Raw genomic sequence first — 23,554 nt, 5'->3', positions numbered from 1 at the left:
CCCGCCCCGCGCTCGCCTCCGGCGGGGACCCGGGCGCTGCCAGGCCGCCTTGCTGACAGCCGCACGCCCGGTCCTCCCGGGGAGCCGGAGGGGTCGGTGTGGGCGCCGAGCCAAACGCAGCTCTTCTGCTCCCAGGTAGAAGGCGGCAGCTCTGTGATCGCCGTCAACTCGGTTTTCCTTTTTGCTTAGCAGGTCGTGCTTCCCTCCCCGAGTCTCAGTTTTGCCATCTGTAAAGTGGGGTCCTCACTACACTTCGCTGGAAGGGCTGTTGTGCAGGCTAAACCCTGAGAACCTTTCGGACGCCCTGTACCTATCCCTGGATGGGCGCATGGTCTTCTGCATCGAGTTCCGCAAGGGGGCGTGAAAGGGGCCTTGATGGGCGCTTTCCTGCGGGGCCAGTTTCCCCAGCATACACGATTTGGGTTGTGGACGACACTGATCGCTCCCCGGCTGCAGCAAGAGTTAGAACTTGCTAGGTCTCACCACACCCAGAGACAAGCGCTGACCCCCCCCAACCCCCCTCCCCGCGCCATCCCCAGCATTTCTTTCTGTCCCTTTTTCTTGAACACGTGTTTAAGGATGGTGTTTATGGTCTGACTGGTTCCGCAGCTGCACCTTCGTGTGGTCAGTCGGTTTGCCAGGAAAAAAATAATCCAGCTTTGCAGTTTTCAGCCGTGGGGCCCCTGGCCCCGCCAGAAAAATGCAGGCCCCAGTTCCTTAGAGTTCGTGGCTTGAATTTCCCTTGCTTTAGCTGGCTGTTTCAGGACCTGGAGGAATATCTTGCAATGATCCCTGAAGGTTTGGTAGTCACCCGGTCTGCGGTATTTAGTTTGAGGAAGTAAATATTAGAAGTCAGATTGAGTTTGTTACCAAAGGCATATTGCGCATTTCTATTCCTTGCTGTTTTTTTTAAATGTACAGTTAAAATGAACGGGAATAAAAATTTGTTTTCCTTCATTGAAAGTATTTTCTAATTATAATTTGAAATAAACCTTTCCTGGTTTAATCTAAAACTTTGTGTGTGTAGGGATGTGGGGGGGGGGTATTGAGAATTAAACCCAGAGGCACTCTACCTTGAAGCTGTACCCCTGGCCATTTTTTAAAAAATATTTTGGTTTTCTTTTTTAAAAAAAGGTCTCACTAGGCTGAGAGTCTTGCTAAGTGGCTCAGGCTGGTCTTGAACCTGCGATCTAGAACCTCTGCCTGTGACAGGTTGAGAACATGTACTGGCATGTTGGTGAAAAGATAGGTTCTCCCAAGCTAGACTTGGGTGTGAATTTCTGCTCAGACACTATGTAGCCAAGAGTCAGTGTGAAGTTTGTTTAGAGGACTCTAAACCTCACTTAATGCCTGTGGGACCTTGGACAAGTTATTTCATTAAGAATGATGAGTAATTGATGTGTAATCATGGAATTGACCGTACTAGTGTTACTCTGAGGATTTAGATGATTTTGCGCTTAGACCAGTGTCCCCCTACACTAAGCACCGTATCTGCCTTAGCCGTTGTAGCTGTGATCTTGGACACATTAATTCACTTCTCTGAACCTTGGTTTTCTTATCTGTAAAATGGCTATGAATATAAAAATATTTCTTGGGTGGTTGTGGGAACTTGCCCCTGGGCTTCCTGTGTTAGTAAGCACTGTACCAGTGGTTACCGAAATTAGCTAGTATTATTGGTCTCTCTGTTACACCTTCCAGCTAAGATCTAATTGGAAGAATTGGTTGGTTGTTAAGAGCATAGGATATAAAACAGGCTGCCTGCCGGGTTCTTCTGTCTCCACCATGTATTAGTTTCTGTGTCTTTGTGACGATTTACCTAACCTCTCTTTCTTGTTCTATAGAAAGGGGATTCTCTAATTAAAAATAATAGTTAGCTGGGTGTGGTGGTGCACACTTGTAATTCCAGTATTTGGGAGGCTGAGACAGAAGGATCACAAGTTCACAGCCAGCCTCAGCTACTTAGTGAGGCCCTCTGCAACTTAGATCCTGTTTCAAAATAAAGAATAAAAAATAGACCTGGGAGTTTATCTCAGGTAGAATGCCCGTGGGTTCCCATCCCTAGGACCAAATTTAAAAAAAAAAAAAAATTTACTTTTTTTCTTGTGCAACTGGGGATTGAACCCAGAGGCATTCTACTTTTGAGATATACCCTCCTCACCTTTATATATTTTTTTTTGAAAAAGGGTCTTGCTAGGTTGCTGAGAGTCTCTGTAAGTTGATGAGCCTAGTCTTGAAACGTGGATCCTCCTATCCTGTTTTTTATTTTGAAACAGGGTCGCACTAAGTTTCTGAGGGCCTCACTAAGTAGCTGCGGCTGGCTGTGAACCTGTGATCCTCCTGTCTCAGCCTCCCAAGAACTGGGATTACAGGCATGCACCACACCAACTGGCAAAAAAAATTTAAAATTTTATTTTATTGGTACTAGATATTGAACCCAGACCCTAGCACATGGTAGGCCCGCGCTAAACCACTAAACTATGTCCCTCAGACCTTTTCATTTAATTTTGAGAAAGCATCTCAGGCAATTGCCTAGACTGACCTTGAATTTGTGATCCTCCTGCCTCCGCCTCCCAAGTAGCTGAAATTATAGGCAAGCGCTACCACATCTGGTTTAGAAAAGGGATTCTGAGGCCGGGCATGGTGGCTCACGCTTGTAATCCCCGCGCTTGGGAGGCTGAGACAGGAGGATCACGTGGGTTCGAAGCCAGCCTCAGCTACTTAGTGAGGCTCTCAGCAACTTAGTGAGACCCTGTTTCCAAATAAGGTATAAAAAAGGTCTGGAAGTATAGCCCGGAGGTAGAAAGCCTCTCGGTTCCACCCCCAGTACCACCAAAAAAAAAAAAAAATAATAATAATAAATAAAAAATAAAAAATAAAAGGGATTCTGGTAACACTAATCTTTTAGGAGTTTTGAGCTGATTAAGCGAGATGCTACATGGAAAGTTTTAGTAAATGTTAGCCATTTAATTTTACTGTGAAACATTCTAACCATTGCACGTGTTATTTCTACCATCTTAGAGCTATGGCCAGCACAAAGTAAATTTTCAATAAATGTTTGAATGAGCACTGTGTGGAGCGCAATATACAGCTGTTAGCGAGGAGTCAACTAGTCTTTAGCATTTAGGGGTTGACATGGTTGTGTGCCTGGCTTTCTGATCCTGGAAGGGTAGGAAGTTGGCCGTGCTTTTTGTAACTGTCGCAACAGGGTTTCTGTCCCCAGCTGCCCTCTGTAGATTTCAGACACTTTGTGATGAGTAGGCTCCAGTCCCTGGTTGCTTCATGCAAACCAGCGGCTCACCTTCTACCTTCTCTTGCCTTTGCAGGACTTTTTGGCTCAACAGCAATAAGGGCAAAGGAAATTGGAGACTGGGAGGTGGGATAGGAAGTTGGGCTTCCTGGCCCACTTCTGTTCCCTGTCTGGTTTTCCCTCCAGCAAGTCAGTGGAGCTCTGTAGCCTTCAGTCATCCTTCCCTGCAGAATGGGAATAATATTCTCCCACATAAACTTTGGGGCATTGGATCAGATGGGGTATGGCAGAGGAAGGAAGTAGGTAAAGTAAATTAATAAGTAAAAAGACGCCGGGCATGGTGGTGCACTCTTGTAATCCCTGTGCTTGGGAGGCGGAGACAGGAGGATGGGATCGCGCAGGTTTGAAGCCAGCCACTGGCTTAGGAGACACTGTTTCCAATAAAAAAGTATAAAATAGGTCTGGGAGTGTAGCCTGAAAGTAGAAGGGTTTCCAGGAACCCCAGTACCACCAAAAAAAAAAAAAAAAAAAAAAAGTAAAAAGACTTAGGATTATCATATGCTCCAGATGTGAAACCGGGGCGGCTGCACAGTGCTGACATTTTTCCTGCAGCTGATTGCAGGAGGATAACAGAGCTGCCAACACCTCCTGCTTCCTCTTCCAGCTTGAGTGCAGGACCCTTTGCCTAATTCTCTTCCTGCCGTGTGTGTGTGTGTGTGTGTGTGTGTGTGTGTGTGTGTGTGTATGTGTGTGTGTGTATGGTACTGGGGGTGGAACCCAGAGGCTTTCTACCTCCGGGCTACACTCCCAGACCTATTTTATACTTTATTTGAGTGTGTGTGTGTGTGTGTGTGTGTGTGTGTGTGTGTGTATGTATGTGTGTGTGTGTATGGTACTGGGGGTGGAACCCAGAGGCTTTCTACCTCCGGGCTACACTCCCAGACCTATTTTATACTTTATTTGAAAACAGGGTCTCACTAAGTCGCTGAGAGCCTCATTCAGTAGCTGAGGCTGGCTGCAAACTTGTGCAATCCTCCTGTCTCAGCCTCCCAAGAGCTGGGATTACAAGTGTGCGCCACCACGCCTGGCTTCTCTTCCTGCCTTTTCCATGTCAGAAAAGACTTTGCTTTCTTGCCTAATTATTTTCCATGTGCTTTTTTGGGGGGGGAGGGGGATACTAGGAATTGAACCCAGAGGCATTCTACCTGTGAGCTATATCCCCCCCCCCAGCCCTATTTTATTTTTTATTTTGAAACAGGGTGTCACTAAGTTGCAAGGGGTCTTGCTAAATTGCACTGGCTGGCTGCAAACCTGAGATCCTCTTGTCTCAGCAACCAAAGTACTGGGATTATAGGTGTGTACCACTCACATAGCTATGTTTTTGTATTTTAAGAATACATTTGTAAGCCAGGCATGGTGACACATGCTTATTAGTCTTAGTACTTGAGAGGCTGAGACTAAAGGATCGCAGTTTTGAAGCCACGCTCAGCAATTTAGTGAGGCTCTCCAAAACTTAGTGAGACCCTGTTTCCAAATAAAAAATAAAATAGGTTTGGGGGTGTAGCCTGGAGTTGGGTCTCTGGGTTCCATCCCCACAGTACCAATTAAAAAAAAGAAAGAATGCATTTGTATACCACTCCTCTCAGGGTGCCCCTGGATTCAGTCCCCAGCACCCATCTACAGATAAAAAAAAAGAGAGAGAGAGAGATTAAACACAGAGTTATTATAGGACCTAGAAATAACACTTCTTGGTATATAGTCAAGAGAAATGAAAGCATGAGTCCACAAATGTTCATGACAGAATTATTCATAATAAAAACAGAAACAGCACAAATGTTCACCAGCTGGTGGCTGGGTAAACAAAATGTGCTATCCATACAATTAAATTTTATTCACCAATAAAATGGCATGAAGTACTGATTCATGCTACAACATAGATGAACTAAGTCACAGAATCTAGGCATAAAAAGACAAATGTTGCATGACTTCAACTATATAAAATGTCCAAAATGGGCAAGTCTATCAAGACAGAAGGTAGATTGGCGGCCATCAGTGGTGGTGTAAGGGAGACCGGAGGGTAACTAATAATGGCTACAGAGTCTCTTTTGGAACTAACTAAAAATTTTCTCACTCCAATTGTATGAGGGTCATGCAATTCTATGCATATTTTTAAAACTACTACCTCGTATGCATTAAATATGTGAATTGATTGGTATCAATCGATCAATCAGTTGGTACTTATTGGCTTACATTTCAATGGACCTGTTGCAAAAATGCATTTAGATGAGACACTAAATTGGTAGAAGACAGATTGCTGCCTCATTTTTGATTGCTTCAGGTTTGATTGTCCAAAGGATGCAATGATTTTTTTAAATCACTAATTAAATACCATAACATTATTGTTATTATGTCAAGTGAGAGTGACATTTTACACATGTATTATTATAGTGTTTTGTCGATGATATTATCACAAAGCAAAGGTGCCATACTCAAGAAAATCTTCTCAGAATGGTTCTAATTTTAAGGTAACCCTTTAGGAATAATTGGTATTAATGGTGTCTTCTATTATGACTTTTCAAATCATTAGTTATTTTTATGGGTCTTATACTAAATTTATTATCTTAAAATCTGATCACGCAGGCATAGCTTTGACACTAATTAGGATACCCAAGTTCTACCTCATGTTTCCTCTGCGGACTAATCCTGGAGATACTTACGAAGAAAGATGATTGTAATAAAGGATTTAAAAAAATGAGAGAACAGCAGCCGGGCGTGGTGGCGCACGCTTGTAATCCCCGCGCTTGGGAGGCTGAGACAGGAGGATCACGCGGGTTCGAAGCCAGCCTCAGCTACTTAGCGAGGCTCTCAGCAACTTAGTGAGACCCTGTTTCTAAATGAAGTATAAAATAGGTCTGGGAGTGTAGCCTGGAGGTAGAAAAGCCTCTGGGTTCCACCCCCAGTACCACACACACACAAAAAAAGTAGGAGCAGCAGGCTACAGTGGCAGTACAGGTTTAATTCCAGTAGTTGGGAGGATCAGACAGAGGATCACAGGTTAGAGGCCAGAGGGAAGTAAGTTAGTGAGACTGTTTAAAAAAAAATAAATGCATAAATAAATAAATACAAGAAGCTCAGTGGTAGAGTTCCCTTGTGTTTAATCTCCAGGACTCCCTACCCAAACAGAAAACCCAAAACAACAATAAAAATAAGTAAGATCAATAATACCACTTCTTTCTTTGTAACAATGGTAGGACTAAAAATTGAAATACTAACATTTGTAGAGCCGGGCGTGGTGGTGCACCTTGTGATCCCAGCATTCAGGAGGCTGAGACCAGAGGATCATGGTTCACGGACAGCCTCAGCTACTCAGTGAGGCCCTCCGCAACTTATTGAGACCCTGTTTCAAAATAAATAATAAAAAATAGGGCAGAGGGTGTAGCTCGGAGGGCAAATGCTCCTGGGTTCCATCCCCAGACTCACACTTACATAGCACATATTACCTGCCAAAAACTATATATGTATATGTATATATGTGTGTGTGTGTATATGCCTTTTTTCTTTATAGCAACTTTATGTAATATATATTGTTCTACCTTCATTTTACAAATGCAAAAACTATGTAACGGAGCATAATTGGCTACAGGTTACTTAGTCAGAAAGTGGTAGAGTTGACCTACTTTTCGTTCCTTTGTTCCTTCTTTTCTCTCTCTTCCTCCCTCCCTTATTCCTTTCTTTCTTTCTTCCCTCCCTTCTCTCCCACCCTCCTCCCTCTTTCTTTCTCTTTCTTTCTTTCTTTCTTTCTTTCTTTCTTTCTTTCTTTCTGGCACTTGGGTATTAAACCCAGGGGCATTCTACCTCTGAACTCCACCCCCAGCCCTTTTTATTTTTTATTTGGAAACAGGGTCTCACTAAGTTGCTAAAGGCCTTGCTCAGTTGCGGAGACTGGTTTTGAACCTGCAATACATCTGTCTCAGCCTCCCAAGTCCTGGAATTACAGATGTGCAGTACCGCACCTGGCTCTGAGCCTCCGCTCTCCAGCAGGATGCCATGCTGTAACAACGATGACCCCAACTAGTGACATAGAGGGTTAAAAAATAGAAACCTAAAACAAATTTAAATCAGAATCATGTGTATGAGAACATCACATTTCTAGTGTGACAACTTTTGCAAATAAAAATGCAGACAAATGGCTTTCCATTCTGTTGGGAAAAATCTAGTTCATTCCTAGAAGTGTTTATGTTTTGACAAGACAGATTCTCATTTTCTTCCCAAGACTGGTTCTTTTGTGCCATGTGGTCTTAAAACTTGAATTCAAACTTCACTTATTCAGAATTCGTACCATTTTAATGGGAAGATAAATTGCAGTTGGTTTATTGTTTCCACTGTTGGTGAGCGTGGTAGGGGGTGGAGAAGAGAATTAAGAATGTAATGAAGAATGCTTAAGTAAGGGAGAAAACGGTCCAAGCATTTCAGTTATTCTCTTTTATCCAGAGTAAATATGCTAATAACAACCATCTTATCCAGGCACTGAATCTGGTTCCCTAAAAGCAATTTACTAGGCAGTGAATTTTAGCTAAGTTGTAAGAAATTGCAATTCTTTCAGATTGTTTGATATCTCTGCTGTTTTCATAACAGACTGCCTTTCCAAACTCTTACAAGCTTGCGGTTGCCTTTTTCATTAAAAAAAAATATGTTCACTAGATATTGAATTGCTTTCCTGAATTTGCTTTGCAAATGTTCATGCAATGCACAGATAATACATAAAAATGCCTGTTAAGCCAAAGACCAAGTCACAAACATGAATCAAGTATGAGATAAGGAAATTAGAAAGCACAAAATAAGAAAAGGAAAAATTATTCATTGTTTAAAGCTTTGAACTCAAGCCAGGCATGGTGGCACATGCTCATAATCCCCGTCCTTGGGAGGCTGAGACAGGAGGATTGCAGGTTTACAGCCAGCTTCAGCTACTTAGTGAGTCCCTCAGCAACTTAGTGAGACACTTTCAAAATAAAAAATAAAAAGCTGGGCGTGGTGGCGCACGCTTGCAATCCCAGCATTCAGGAGGGAGGCTGAGACCAGAGGATCGCGGTTCACAGACAGCCTCTGCTACTCAGTGAGGCCCTCTACAACTTAGTGAGACCCTGTTTCAAAGCAAAGAATAAAAAATTGGGCAGGAGGTGTAGCTCGGAGGTTGAATGCCTCTTGGGTTTTATCCCCAGACCTACAAAGAAAATGAAAAAATAAAAAGGTCTGGGGTTGTAGCTCACAGATAGAATGCCTCTGGGTTCAATCCCCAAAGAACTGTTAGGTTCCTTAGAACCTTAATAAAATTTTTCAAGGTAGCCCTTCATGGTGACTATGAATCTGGAAGCTAGACACTGTGACAGAGAGAACAGTGGGAAAATTGCCTCTCCGGGATCTACTGCAGAAATTTAAGGATCAAAATGGAGACAGTACGATTTTATTCTTCTAAACAGCAGAGAAGATAATCTTGGAGTCAGAAGATGACTGCCTGCTCAAATACATCATGGGAAGGGGGCTTTGAGAAATGGAGCTTTGCCACATTTGAAGTCAATGCACTGTAGCCGCGTGTAGAGTGTTTGATTAACTTTGGCTCAGATACATACATTCTCAACATACAGACCCTTGTCCTGTCAACTGTCAATGTATTTTTCTGCTTCATAAATCAGACAGGAGAGCAGAGAGCACAATCCTGGCACACCTGCAGCCCTCCGTAAAGACTTCCTGCGTACGCCGAGGGACAGCTTGCAAAAGTTCTTTGAAGTTGGCAGAAACATCATGAAAATGGAAGGCACCTACTGCCGGCTCAATAAATATTTGTAGACTGGCACCCTGTGCTATTCTTGTGTATCTCCTTTTTATTTATTCTTTATTTTATTTTATTATTTTGGTGGTACTGGGGTTCCTGGAAACCCTTCTACCTCCGGGCTACACTCCCAGACCTATTTTTTATATTTTTATTTGGAAACAGGGTCTCTTAAGCCAGCAAGGCTGACTTCGAACCTGCGAACCTGCTCAATCCTCCTGTCTCTGCCTCCCAAGTGCGGCATGCACCACCACGCCTGGCTATGTATCTCCTTTTTAAATGACTTCAGTGTTGCTTAAGAATGGTTTATTTGTGATTACTCTTGAAATGACTGATGCTGATATTTAAGTTATGGATCATGTTGAAAAATAAGTTAAACCTCAAAAGAAGAGAGCACAAGGCGAAGGAAGACAGTTCTCCTCTCCTGTGTTTTTAGTATTTTTTTCCTACCTCCGAGCTACACCCCCAGCCCTATTTTTTATTTTTGTTTATTTATTTTTTTGGTGGTACTGGGGTTCCTGGAAGCCCTTTTACCTCCGGGCTACACTCCCAGACCTATTTTATATTTTTGAAACAGGGTCTCTTACGCCAGCATGGCTGGCTTCGAACCTGCGCGATCCTCCTGTCTCCGCCTCCCAAGCGCGGGGATTACAAGCGTGCACCACCACGCCTGGCTTATTCTTTATTTTTGAAACAGGGTTGCACTGAGTTGCAAAGGTCCTCACTAAGTAGCTCAGGCTGTATGTGAACCACGATCCTCCTGTCTCAGCCTCCCAAATGCTGGGATTACAAGCATATGCCATGCCTGGCTCTTTCAAATTCTTTTTGATCAGGAACTTATCTCCCTTTATTAGGTTCTGGCTCTTAAATAGTGAGTTTCCCTGAGTTTAGTGGTGAGGAGAAGACAAAGGAAGCGAGAATTAGCCCCTCTCTGAGAGAATGATCACACCTTTCTGTGTTCCTGGAAATCTGTCTCAGAGAGGAAGCTACCAGATCTGAGATCCTTCACTGAACTTGATGGCTTCTCTCAGTGACGTTTTATGGACCAGTCAATACTCGAGGACATAGTAGAGACAGAGCAGGGGTCAGGCAGCGTGCCTGCAAGCAGCTGTTCCCGTGGTCAGGCCAGCTGGAGAGACTTGAGCTCTTTTCCGCAGGACTTGCTGGAACGGTTCCATCCCCTCGTGTCCACAGAGAGCACGAAAGGACTCAGGTCTGCACAGAGAGTTACTTTTTTGTAGATTTTAAAAAGATTTGAAGCTGGGCATGGTGGCGCACGCTTGTAATCCCAGCATTTGGGAGGCTGAGACCAGAGGATCGCGGTTCCTGGACAGCCTCAGCTACATAGTGAGGCCCTTTGCAACTCAGTGAGTCCCGTTTTCAAAATAAAGAATAAAAATAGGGCAGGGGATGTAGCTCGGAGGTGAAATGCCCCTGGGTTCCATCCCCAGACCCGCAAAAAAAAAAAAAAAAAAAAGAAGAAGATTTGATAGGGGAGGAGAGATGGAGCCTTAAAACTCACTCTGTGTGGGTGAATTGTGGCAACAAAACCCATTTTTATCCTAGTTTGGGGATATCAGCTGTTGCTAGGGAGCAACAGAAGGGTCAAGTGCTAGGGCTGCAGCTTGGGAAAGCCCATGGCAGCTGCTGTGGAGGACAGAGGTAGCAGCTGAGGAAGGCTTAAGTCTTTCCACCCAGCATCCTCAGACTGCTACCGATGGATGGTTCTGTCGTTTGTCTTCATCCTGACTCCCTGTGATCCTTCTACCTGTAGATTTCTGATTCTGATATTGCCCTGAAGCTCTCTTTATTAAATAAAATCAAATTCACACAGAGAGTGGGAGTTAGGAGGATATCAGGATGGGGAAAGAGAAATATATGCTGCATGAGTCTCATGTCTCATACGCTGTATGACATTTATTTTAACATCTGGATATATAATAAATATTTCCTAGGCTCCTATATTAATTATTTAGTAAATGAAATAAATAGAAATACTAAGAAATGCCAAGCTTGGTGACGCACACTTGTAATCCCCGCGCTTGGGAGGCTGAGACGGGAGGATCACACAGGTTCGAAGCCAGCCTCATCTGCTTAGTGAGGCTCTCAGCAACTTAGTGAGACCCTATTTCCAAATAAAATATAAAATAGGTCTGGGAGTATAGCTCGGAGGTAGAAAGCCCCTGCTGGGTTCCACCCCCAGTACCACCAAAAAAAAAAAAAAAAACAACTAAATAATAGGGCTTCAGGGTATTGGAAGTAGAATGCCCCTGGGTTCCATTCCCAATACCGCAAAATAAATTATATATATATATATATATTTTTTTTTTTAAAGAAATACTAAGAAACACTGAAGTTACATCCAAAATCTAAGCATGGGGAGGGTTGAAGATGTTCTCTGCCATTTGTGGTCAAGGACACATATAAAAGGAAACCATGCTGGGGATGGTGGCATTCCAGTACTTGGGAGGCCGAGACAGGAGGATCACAGGTTCGCAGCCAGCCTTAGCTACTTAGTGAGACTGAAGGTTTGAGACAAGCTTCAGCAACTTAGTCAGACTCTCAACAACCTCCAAATACAAAATAAAAAGGGCTGGAGGTGTAACTTGGAGGTAGTATGCCCCTGGGTTTCAACCCCAAAACAAAACAAAAAGAAAGAGACACCCGGCCCATGAACCTAGGGTGCAGACTCTGCCTTGTGGGAAACCTGGTCAGAATAGGCCATTAGGTTCTGGGCTGCGTTGACATTGAATGACCCTCAAGCCCAACAATTTTATGTCAATTCTTTGGTCCAGCACAGATATCTTCTTGGAACTTTTAATGAAATTTGGGTCAAAAAGTTAGAGATGATAATCTTTGTTGAGGAGAGTCATCAGGTGTATATTTCTACAGGTGGACCATGAACAAGTGACTGTCTGAGCTACTCAGTTATCTGACAGCCAAGTGTCAGGTCCTGTTTTATGTGTTATTGTGTATATCGTGTCCTCGTATCCTTACAATAATTCTCAGATATCCACTTTAAAATAGAAGGGATTCATGTACAAGCAAATTGCCCAAGTCTCATGATGCTAAGTATGGTACCTTGGCTTTTGGTTTTGAATCCCGGCCTCTAAGAATTACTAGTAAGTACAAAGCCAGGCGTGGTGGTGCGCGCTTGTAATCTCAGCATTTGGGAGGCTGACACAGGAGGATCGCAGTTCACGGACAGCCTCAGCTACTTAGTGAGACCCAGTTTCAAAATAAAGAATAAAAAATAGGGTGGGGGTGTAACTTGGAGGTAGAATGCCCTTGAGTTCCATCTCTAGTATCACACACACACACACACACACACACTTCCTAATAAGTACAAATGACCATGGAAGTAACCCTGTAAAATGTCAAGAATTAAGGCCCTTTCCTCTTGGCTCAAGTCACAAATCTGGATAGATTAAAACATGCATTGAAGTCCTAATTCAAAAGGACAATATATAGAGTAGTTTAAACAATATAAGAGATTTCTTGCTTATGCAACACATTAGCTTTTAGGAAAGGCTTGATCAGAACCCCACGTCTTTTCCTCTGAAATGTTCTTGATTCTACTCTCCTCTGTGTGTTAGCTTTGTCTCAATGAAGACCTCTTTTGTGACCATTATAATGACCACTGAACAGTCAAGGCTGAAGGAAGGGCTGCTGTCAACCATCAAGAAAAGTCTTCAGTGTTGATTATATTAGACCATCCTAGGATCCCAGGTTCAAGGACCATTTCAAAATAAAAATAAAATGGGGCTGGGGGTGTAGCTCAGAGTTAGAATGCCCTTGGATTCAATCCCCAGTACCAAAAATAAAAAAACAAGAAAACAAAAAATGAACCAAAACCCAAAACAACAAACAAACGAAACCAAAATAGACCTTCCTAGCTCACAGGATATTGAGGTCGATCAATGACTTTCCTCGGTTGTCTTACGCCTAGTCTTGTAGAGGATGGTGTTCTCCTGACTGTCTTGGGTCAATCAGGATACCACTTGGACGAAAAGGTGGAGGGCTCAGTGATGAGAAGCCAGAAAAGGGTATGCTGTGATTAAGGCAAAAATTGAGAAATACTTTAAAGTTGGGAGAGGAATGAGCTTATATGGGGAAAAAAGTACCTACTGAAAAGCTACAGGGAAAGATTAGGAGACATTGGGAGGCATCTTGGACCTTACTGCTCTCCACATAATGTATCCTAAAAAACAGGTCCTGGGCTGGGCATGGTGGCACACATGCTTGTAATCCCAGTACTTGGGAGGCTGAGACAGGAGGACCGTAGGTTCACGGCCAACCTCGGCAACTTCATGAGGCCCTCTGCAACTTAGTGAGGCCCTGTTTCAAAGTAAAAATGTATAATCAATCTGGGTGTGTAGCATGGAGGTAGAATGGCCCTGAGTTCAATCCTCAGTACCACACACACACACACACACACACACACACACACACACTCACACACTCACACAAATAAATAAAAATAAAATACCTCACCATGCTGATGATCTGACTGACCATCATGACTCACATACTTGTCCTACCATCTACTTATTTGGAAGATACAGTCTTATTATTCAAGTTTTGCTCAGTAATAGAAGTAAAATAAAAACCTCAACACATGACTAAAGCTGTGAATGGCTCCAGTTCGAGTTTCAAGGAATGATTTTTACATGACTTGGGTTTTGATGTCTTTCCAAGAAACACCTCCACCCAGAGAGAGTCGCAGCCAAAGCTGTCTGTGAGTTATCTCTTTGTATAGGCAAAGCTGCTTAAGGATAGTTAAGGTGCAGACTTTCTGGGAAAGTTGCAAAATGTTCCTCACTTACATAACCCAGCTGAGGAAAGGTCTTTCAGATGACAAAAGTCAATGTATTTTGTCACTTTTTTTCCCTTTCCTGTCTATAAATTGGATATTGGAAGATTGATTCCCAAGGGGGCATCATTTTTCTCTATTATTAGTGAGATTTAAGCTACAGCTCAGCGCACCATTATATTGACGATACATTAGTAACTTTTGCATTGACTTTGTATACAGCTCATCTTAAATGTAACTATAGGAATAAATCCAAATATAAGTGGTTTTATTTTCAGACATTTTTAGTATATAAATGTATTATATTTTTCATAAAAACTTACTAATTCTTTCCAAACTCTTGTTTCAAATGCCATGGATTCAAAGATGCCTTTGTCTCTAGATTGGGTTGTTTTGTTTTTGTTTTTGTTTTGTTGGTGAATTTTTTAGCCCTTTTTGTTTCCTCTCTTGTGGTACTGGAGGTGGAACCCAGGGGCTTTATACCTCGAGGCTACAATCCCAGGCCTATTTTATATTTTATTTGGAAACAGGGTCTCACTAAGTTCCTGAGAGCCTCACTAAGAGGCTGAGGCTGGCTTTGAACCTACAGGATACTCTTGTCTCAGCCTCTCAAGTGCTAGGATTAAGAGCCTGCGCCACCAGGCCTAGCTTGAGTCGTTTGTGTTTTCTGGAGATTAGAGTCTTCAATTTGAAAGAGCAGCTGACAAAGATCTCCCATTTTGCCAGCTCTCTATTCTTGATAGTCCCCTTTGATCCACAGAGCTCTGCAACTTAATGCAATCCCACTTACTAATCCTCATTTTAATTTCTCGTGCCTTTGAGTTCTCACTGAGGAAGTTTTTTCCAGTGCCTGTGTTGGAGTGTTAGATAGCAAGTGTACAAATGGAGTAAACATTTGTACTCAAGGACCAACAAGGAACCGATATAAAAAGCATGAAGTGTGTGTGTGTGTGTGTGTGTGTGTGTGTGTGTGTGTGTGTGTATGTGTGTGCGCGTGTACGCGCGCTGCAAAAAAGAGAAGCTCCAGTTAAACACATTGAGAAGCATCCATGAAATCTAAGAAGCCGGGCTTGGCACCAACACATTTGTCTACATGTTCACCGTTTGCTGACTTTGCTCTAAGGAGGGCTGTAAGCCAAGAGGAGCAGTGTCTGATGACTAAGGACTTCATTGTAATTTGCACTTGTGTCTTTCCAGTGAAGGTGTCTGGTTAGGGTCAGGAATTCCTTAGAATCCATGATGCCAGTATACCAGGACTCGTTGAACCATTCTTTATCCAGGGACAAGCAGTCTGATTATTCCTGTTATTTCATTGCTAGATTGTTTATTTTCTTTAAGGGGGGAGAGAGAGAGAGAGAGAGAGAGGGAGAGGGAGAGGGAGAGGGAGAGAGAGAGGGTGGCTATTTTTCAGCAGTTTTGAAAGAATGTTTATTCAGAGAGGCTTTTGAAATCTTTGAGGATTTGGGGAATTATCTGAACATTTTCAGTTCTTCTGTCTTGCCCCTATTCCACCCCAGATTTCCTGGTTGAAGCCAGACCTCCCAAGAGTGCTTGGGCCCATGAAGCTCTCTTCTCCCTAGGCGCCTTGTCTCCTGTAACTCCATCCTACCCCTTTGTTGATCTTCCAACCTCTGCCAGAAAAAACTTCTAGAGGCCAGGACTCAGTTTCTACTTCGAGGACTTCTAAGTATACAGGAAAGTCCCCATCGCCATAGCAGTCATATTTACGAAATTAATATGTATAATTTGGGAAATTATTGCAATCTTTTTTTATGTGGTACTGGAACTGGAACCCAGGGGCATTCTACCTCCAAGCCACACACCCCCCCCCCCAGCCCTATTTTTTTTATTCTTTATTTTGAAACATGTCTCACTGAGTTGCAAAGGGCATAAGTAGCTGAGGCTGTCCTCGAACCGTGATCCTCATGTCTCAGCCTCCCAAATGCTGGTATTACAAGCGTGTGCCACCATGTCTATCATCATTGCAATCTTTATTGGTGGCTTATATGAAAGGAAATTTTACCATCACATTTGTCTCATCAGTTGTTAAAAGGCTGTCTATAATAGAATATGACAATTAAAATATATTCAATATAGCCAGGCGTGGTGGCACACGCTTGTAATCCCCACGCTTGGGAGGTTGAGACAGGAGGATCGCACAGGTTCGAAGCCAGTCTCAGCTTGCTTAAGAGACTGTTTCCAAATAAAATATAAAATAGGTCTGGGAGTGTAGCCCAGAGGTAGAAGGCCCCTGGGTTCCATCCCCAGTACCAAAAAAAAAAAAAAAAAAGAATAAAAAAGTAAAGAATAAAATATATTCAGTATTACTCATTGAAAAGGGTACTATTAGCCAGGTGTGGTGGTGCATGCCTATAATTCTTGTACTTGAGAGGCTAAGACAGGGGAATTGCAGATTCGAGTATAGTCTCAGCAAATAGTGAGACTCATCAACCTAGCAACGCACTATTGAATTAGGGCTGGGGTTGTAGAGGGGTGGCAGGGGGGGGGTAGAATGCCCTTGGATTTTGTCTCTGGCACCACACAAAAAGAAAAGAAAAGAAATTGCTACTATTAATAGGGCGTAACAAGGACTAATTATGAAGATGTATGAGGATACTGGGACTTGGACCTTCATAGAGTTAACAATACAGTGTGTAACAAGGAAAACTTTTAAAACTATATACTCGGTATACCTGGATCTATACTTGGTCTTGTTCAGAGGTTGAATCTGAGAAATGTAATCACTTAAAACTACATGCCTCAGAAGGCAGACATTTATGCAGTTTTAGGCTGCCTGGCTTGGAGATTCCGACCTTATCAGTGTGACTTGAAACCCTTCTGTGGAAGGTTGTCCAAGTGAGAATGTGTTTCTCGGGAGACAGATGTTTTCTTCTCCAACAGCCCTTATACCCATTTGATAATTCTTCTAGCCAAAGGTCAAGGTCTGTTTCCCCTCCCCTCATACTTTAGGAATGAGAGATAGAAACAAAAGGTGCTACTTTCTGAAACAGCAGTCCATCACTTCTTGCCAAACCTCTTATCCTCAGGATATGGTAGGTGCCCTGTTCTACTGTGAACCTTTTTGTACCTTGTGCAAGCTTCCATCAAGGGCTGCAGCCTTTTTGTCCCAGGTGTGGTGAGGCGGGTGAATACAACACCACATCGTACTGTGTGGGTGAATGAATATCTTTACTGGAAATCCGTAATTGCAGAAGGTGGTCAAAGGAGGGACACCAGGGCTGGGCGTGGTGACACGGGAGGTTAAGACAGGAAGATCTCAGGTTTAAAGCCAGCCTCGGCAATGTAGTGAGGCCCTCAGCAACTTAGTGAGACCCTTGTTTCAAAAATTAAAAAAGAGCTGGAAATGGTGGTGCAAGCTTTTAATACCAGCACTTGGGAGGCTGAGACAGGAGGATTGCAGGTTTGTGGCCAGACTCAGCTACTTAATGAAGAAGCCCCCTGTAGCTTAGTGAGAACCTGGTTCAAAATAAGGAATAAAAAAATAGGGCTGGGGATGTAGCTTAGAGGTAAAATGCCTCTGGTTTCAAACTCCAGTAATGCAGAATAAATAAATAAAAATAAAAAACAGAGCCGGGCGTGGTATCACACGCTTGTAATCCCCGTGCTTGGGAGGCTGAGACAGGAGGATCGTGCAGGTTCGAAGCCAGCCTCAGCTATTTAGTGAGGCTCTCAGCAACTTAGTGAAACCCTGTTTCCAAATAAAGTATAAAATAGGGCTGGAAGTTAGCCTGGAGGTAGAAAAGCCCATGGGTTCTACCCCCCAGTACCACATAAATAAATAAATAAATAAATAAATAAATAAATAAATAAATAATTTTAAAAAGGCTGGGATATAGTGTGGAGGTAGAATGCCTTTGGGTTTCATCTCTGATTTAAAAAAAAAAAAAAAACCCTCTGGTTCTCTGTCCTCCAGCCTCCACCCTCACTTTGTATCCTATAAAGAATTGGGCATGAACCAGAAACTCCCTAACACAGAGTGTGTTTCTGTTTCACAGGAGGAAGCCTGTCCCTCTGCTACTCTACCTTTCTGTAGTTCAAGCGTGACAATGACGCATGCCCGTACGTCTGGGGAACAAGTATTGTGTACTCAGGTGCTGAAGACATAGAGCCAGGAAGCTCCAGGGGCACCAACCTGGTTGTATCTTTGGGGCTTAGTTGAAGTCACAGCCCTCCTGCTGCAGAAAGGAGGTCTCCCATTCTAAGGGAAGCTGGGTTTGGGTGCAGCTCCGCCTGTAACTCCTCTACTTTACCAGCATTCCTTTTCGATGTTCCAGGCTCTGCCAGAGAAAACTTCTAGTGGCTGGGACTCCCATCTCTTCTTTGTAAACTAGAAGATTACATGGGATGGAGCCAGGTACAGCGGCACATGCCTGTGATCCCAGTACTTGGGAGGCTGAGACAGGAGAATTGCAAATTTGAAGCCAGCCTGGGCAATTTAGGGAGATCGTATTTCAAAATAAAAAATAAAAAGGGTTGAGGGTAGACCTCAGAGGTAGAATGTCCCTGGGTTCAATCTCAGTACAAAATAATAATAATAAATACATAATATATGGGCCACAGGGGAAAGGCTGGGCTCCTGGTCCAGTCAGCTCACTGCCTGAGAACACATCCTCATCCTGTGGTTCCTCCAAGCTGGCGGGTCTGCGTGCTGTCCCAGGTAAGGGATGCCACTTCTTTGCTTGTGGGTTTTTTTTTTTGTTGTTGTTTTGTTTTGTTTTTGCACTGGAGGTTGAACCCAGAGGCCTTCTACCTCCAAGCTATACCCCTCAGCCTTATTTTATTTTTCATTTTGGAAGAGGGTCTTGCTCAGTTGCTGAGGGACCTTGCTAAGTTATTGAGGCTGGCTTTGAACCTGCAGTCTTCCTGTCTCGGCCTCCCAAGTACTGGGAATACAGGCCTATGGCACCATGATTAGCTAACCTTTCTTATGTCCAAAGTTTTCCTGCTTAAAATCTAAGAAGAGGCCTATTCTTATGTTAATGCCACAATTGGATTTTTTTCTTATTCTGATGTTTTGAAACAAAGACTTTAAAATGTATCTTACTATATAAGTGGGGATGTTAGTTCAATGGTTAAATTAAGTTTCATCTTTTAACCTCTGACTGTTTTTAATTGCTTAACACTGAACTTCCATCTATTTTCCTTCTGCCAAGATAAATGGATTAATTATTCCTTGGGGAATGGATTTAGGTTTTATTACTATGCTATATTCATATTCTCATTTTTTCAGCCTTCACAAAAAATAATAACAATAATATAGCAAGCACCCATTTTTGCTAAAGTCATATTATGGGCCAGGCAGTGCCATTAGAACTTCATGTGAATTATATAATTCAATCTTACAGTATCATTAGTTCCATTTAAGAGTTAGGAACTGTTGGGCATGGTGGCACACACTTGTAATCCCAGCATTTGGGAGGCTGAGACAGGAGGATTGAGGTTTGCGGACAGCCTCAGCTATTTAGTGAGGCCCTTTGCAATTCAGTGAGACCCTGTTTCAAAATATAGAATAAAGCTGGGCATGGTGATGCACTCTTGCAATCCCAGTACTTGGCAGGCTGAGACTAGAGGATCACACAGGTTCGAAGCCAGCCTCAGCAACTTAGTGAGGCTCTCAGCAACTTAGTGAGACCCTGTTTCAAAATAAAATATAAAATAGATTGGAGGTGTAGCCCGGAGACAGAGCCCCTGGGTTCCATCCCCAGGACCACACACACACACACACACACACACACACACACAAGAATAAAAAATAGGGCTGGGGGTATAGCTTGGAGATAGACTGCCCCGTTGGTTTTATCCCCAGTACTGGGGGGGGGGGGGAGTTGGGAACTCAAAAGCTTCGTTAGAAGTTAGGAAACTTGACTCAGGTCACAAGGAGGACCATTGGGAGCTGGGATTACAGTCCAGTCTCTTTAAAAGGTCCTGCTCTTTGAAGATTGAGGACACAGCTGGAATTACATCCTTGGCCATTTTTTTTTTTTTTTTTTTTTTGGCGGTACTGGGGTTCCTGGAAGCCCTTCTACCTCCGGGCTACACTCCCAGGCCTATTTTATACTTTGTATTTGGAAACAGGGTCTCTCAAGCCTGCAAGGCTGGCTTCAAACCTGCGCGATCCTCCTGTCTCCGCCTCCCAAGTACAGGGATTACAAGTGTGCGCCACCACGCCCGGCCTTAGCCACTTTTTATTTTAAGGCAGGGTCTTAAAGGATTGCTGAGGCAATCCTTGAACATGCAGTCCTCCTGTGTCAGCCTCCTGAGTCACTTAGATTACAGATAAGCGCCACCATGCTCACCTAAAAACTTCTATGTTATGCCAGGCATAGTGGTACATGCCTATGACCCTAGCACTTGGGATGCTGAGACAGGAGGATCACAGGTCTGAGTCCAGCCACGGCAACTTAGCAAGGCCTTCTGCAACTTAGTGACACCCTGCTTCAAAATAAAAAGTCATTTGTTTTTACACTCTTGGGGTGTCACTCAGGGGTAGAATGTCCCTGAGTTTAATCCCCAGAACAACAACAAAGCTTATATTTATTTATTTATTTATTTATTTATTTATTTATTTATTTATTTATTTATTTATTTATTTATTTGGTGGTACTGGGGTTCCTGGAAGCCCTTCTACCTCCGGGCTACACTCCCAGACCTATTTTTTACATTTTCATTTTGGAAACAGGGTCTCCTAAACCAGCGCGCACGGCTGGCTTCGAACCTGCGCGATCCTCCTGTCTCTGCCTCCCAAGCGCGGGGATTACAAGCGTGCGCCACCACGCCCGGCAAGCTTATATTTATTTTAAAGCTTATATTTTATAGTAGGAAATTAAGCACACATTCTGATGCTTTTGATCAAGGGTAATGAAAGCCTTTGCTTATATTGTCATATGGAATTCTAAAGTATTTGTTTTCTAATGATTTTTTTTTCTCATCATGGATGCCTAATTCTGATTTTGCTAATATAAAAGGTGATATAATGATGTGTATGCAACTATGGACAGATGATGTTTTCTATATAGTTGCTGCCAAAACCCTGCAATGTGGCTGGGTCAGTGAAGCGCTATGCTTGCCAAATATGCAGGGCACCCTTGGGTTCTATCCCTAGCCCTGGAGAGAGAGAGGGAGAGAAAGAAAGGGGGGGGAGAGAGAGAGAGGGAGAGAGACAGAGAGAGACAGACAGACTACGTGTTGCTATTTTAATCAGACATATCAGACAGAGAACAATTTTCTCCCATCTCTTTCTTATTTACTTACTTACTTATTTATTTATTTATTATTTATTTATGGTACTAGGGATGGAACCCAGGGGCAATCTGCCTCAGAGCTTCACCCCCAGCTCTTTTCACATACGTATTTATTTATTTAGAAACAGGATGTCACTAGGTTGCTGAGAGCCTCACTAAATGTCTGAGGCTGTCCTGGAACCTGCGATCCTTCAGTACCAGCCTGTCAAGTATTGGGATCACAGGCCAGCTCTACCACACACAGCTCCTGTCTTCTTTGTTCGACCTTTTATTGGTCACTGAAGATCACACTATTATTGTAGGTGTGGGTCCTATTGTCTTTTAACTTCTTATCTTGTGATAGGACACTTTCTTCCTTTTGAACATTCTTTGAGCAGCTGTTGATTTGTGTTGATGATATCAAACATCCTCTTATTGCTAGATAAGAAATCACTCTAGAAACCTATTTCCAGGAAGCTGAGTTACACTTTATGTAATCTCGTTCTTGGTCTCAGGACCTCTTTTGGGAACTGAACGTTGCCTGAGGAAGAAATTACCTACTTTTTTTTATTCATTTCTATATTTTCTTTAACTGGGAAAAGCTGGATACCTGAGGTCCCCTCTGCATTCATTCAGATACTTTGCATAGGATTAAAAAGGTTAATGTCTTAAATTTGTGCAAAATCAGTAGAAACTTATGTTGTTACCCCAAAATCTTTGTTATAATACTGTTTTCAGATAGACATATTCCAGCATTGGCAATTGGAATGGATTTTGCTTTGTAAAACCTTTATTTTTCTTTTTATCACAAATACGGTAAGAGAAAATTATAATTTGTGCTTTCTGAATCACTACATAGCTCCGCTTAGAGAAACCGCTAGCCTGTCTCAAGTTCTTGTAGTCTTCCTCATTTAGAAGATTTTAAATGGCTCTAGAAATCTTGTACCTATCTGATTTTAAATCTGCCAGGCTAGGTATGGTGACTCAGGCTTGTAATACCAGTGTTTGGAAGACTGAGACAGGAGGATTGCAGGTTCAAGGACAGCCTTGGCAAGTACTGAGACTCCCATCAACCTAGGGGGAATTCTGTTTCAAAATAAAAAAATAAAATAAGGTTGTGGGTATAGCTTGGAGGTAGAACATTCCTAGGTTCAATCCCCAGTACCACATGCATACATACATATAATTTTTTATTTTTATTTATATTATTATTATTGTGTGTGGGGGGGGTGCTGGGGATAGAACCCAGAGGCTTTCTACCTTTGGGCTACACTCCCAGACCTATTTTCTGTTTATTATTTGTTTTGTTTTGTTTTGTTTTTATGGGTCTGGGGATGGAACCCAGAGGCATTCGACCTCCAAGCTACACCCCCTGCCCAATTTTTTATTTTTTTATTTTGAAACAGGGTCTCACTGAGTTGCAGAGGGCCTCACTTAGTAACTGAGGCTGTTTGCGAACTGCGATCCTCTGGTCTCAGCCTCCCAAATGCTGGGATTACAAGCGTGCGCCACCATACCCGGCTTCTGTTTTTTATTTGGAAATGGGTTCTCACTAAATTGCTGTAAGTCTCACTAAGTAGCTGAGGCTGGTTTCGAACCTGTGAAATCCTCCTGTCTCAGTCTCCCAAATACTGGGATTACAAGCATGCGCCACCACGCCTGGCCTCATGCAATTAAAAATAATAATAATAAAAAATCCTGCCGGCAGTCCCCACATTTCCCCAATGAGATCCTAGAGCATATTTGAAGAGTTGTATAGTGTGTGTGTTTTCAACAATTGGTTCTTCAGCCTTCCCTGAAATTTGTAAAAGAGCCTACTATACCCTGCCAGTAAAATCTCTCTTTGTTTAAGTTGACTAAAATTAGTTTCTGTATTTTATAATCAAAGAACCATAACTGACATGGAAATTGGTGCCAGGAATGGTGTAAATAAATATTATGTGTCAAAAATTATAGGCGTCTCCTATTCCACTGAATTAGGGATATTTATTTAAAAATTATTACCTCCCACAAAGTGTAAACAAAAGCTATTTTTGTTTGGTATAGAATAATCCCTTACATTTGCATGAGTTCTAATGGGTAAAAATGTTTGACTACAAACTATATTTGTGGTATAGATATCTAGAGTTGTTCTACATATTTTCTTGGTACCTGGGATTGAACCCAAGGGCACTTATATTTCCAACTCTTTTTATTTTAAATTTTTATTTTATTTTATTGGGCTACTTAGTATTGAACCTAGGTCCATTCTATCTTCAAACTACACCTCCAGACCTATTTTTTGTTGTTGTTTATTTTGAAACAGGCCTCCCTAAGTTTCTGCCTGCTGGCCTCAACCCTGAGATTCTCCCATCTCAACCTCCCAAGTCGCTGGGATTATAGGCCTGCACCACTGTGCCCAACCATGTTATTCTATTCTTGTAACT

General features: G+C 42.6%; 1 protein-coding gene across 1 annotated transcript in view; it reads left to right on the top strand.

Annotated features, from left to right (window-relative positions):
• Positions 1-23,554, top strand: part of DEPTOR (DEP domain containing MTOR interacting protein) — a gene marked incomplete at both ends in the record, with an annotated part of 174,851 nt that overhangs the window by 331 nt on the left and 150,966 nt on the right. The gene's annotated exons all lie outside the window — the stretch shown is intronic.

Source organism: Muscardinus avellanarius (genome assembly GCF_963383645.1).
Source record: "Muscardinus avellanarius genome assembly, chromosome: 4".
NCBI classification, from domain to species: Eukaryota; Metazoa; Chordata; class Mammalia; order Rodentia; family Gliridae; genus Muscardinus; species Muscardinus avellanarius.
The sequence above is the reverse complement of the archived record's forward strand: the minus strand, read 5'-3'. Positions and strand labels throughout refer to the sequence as shown.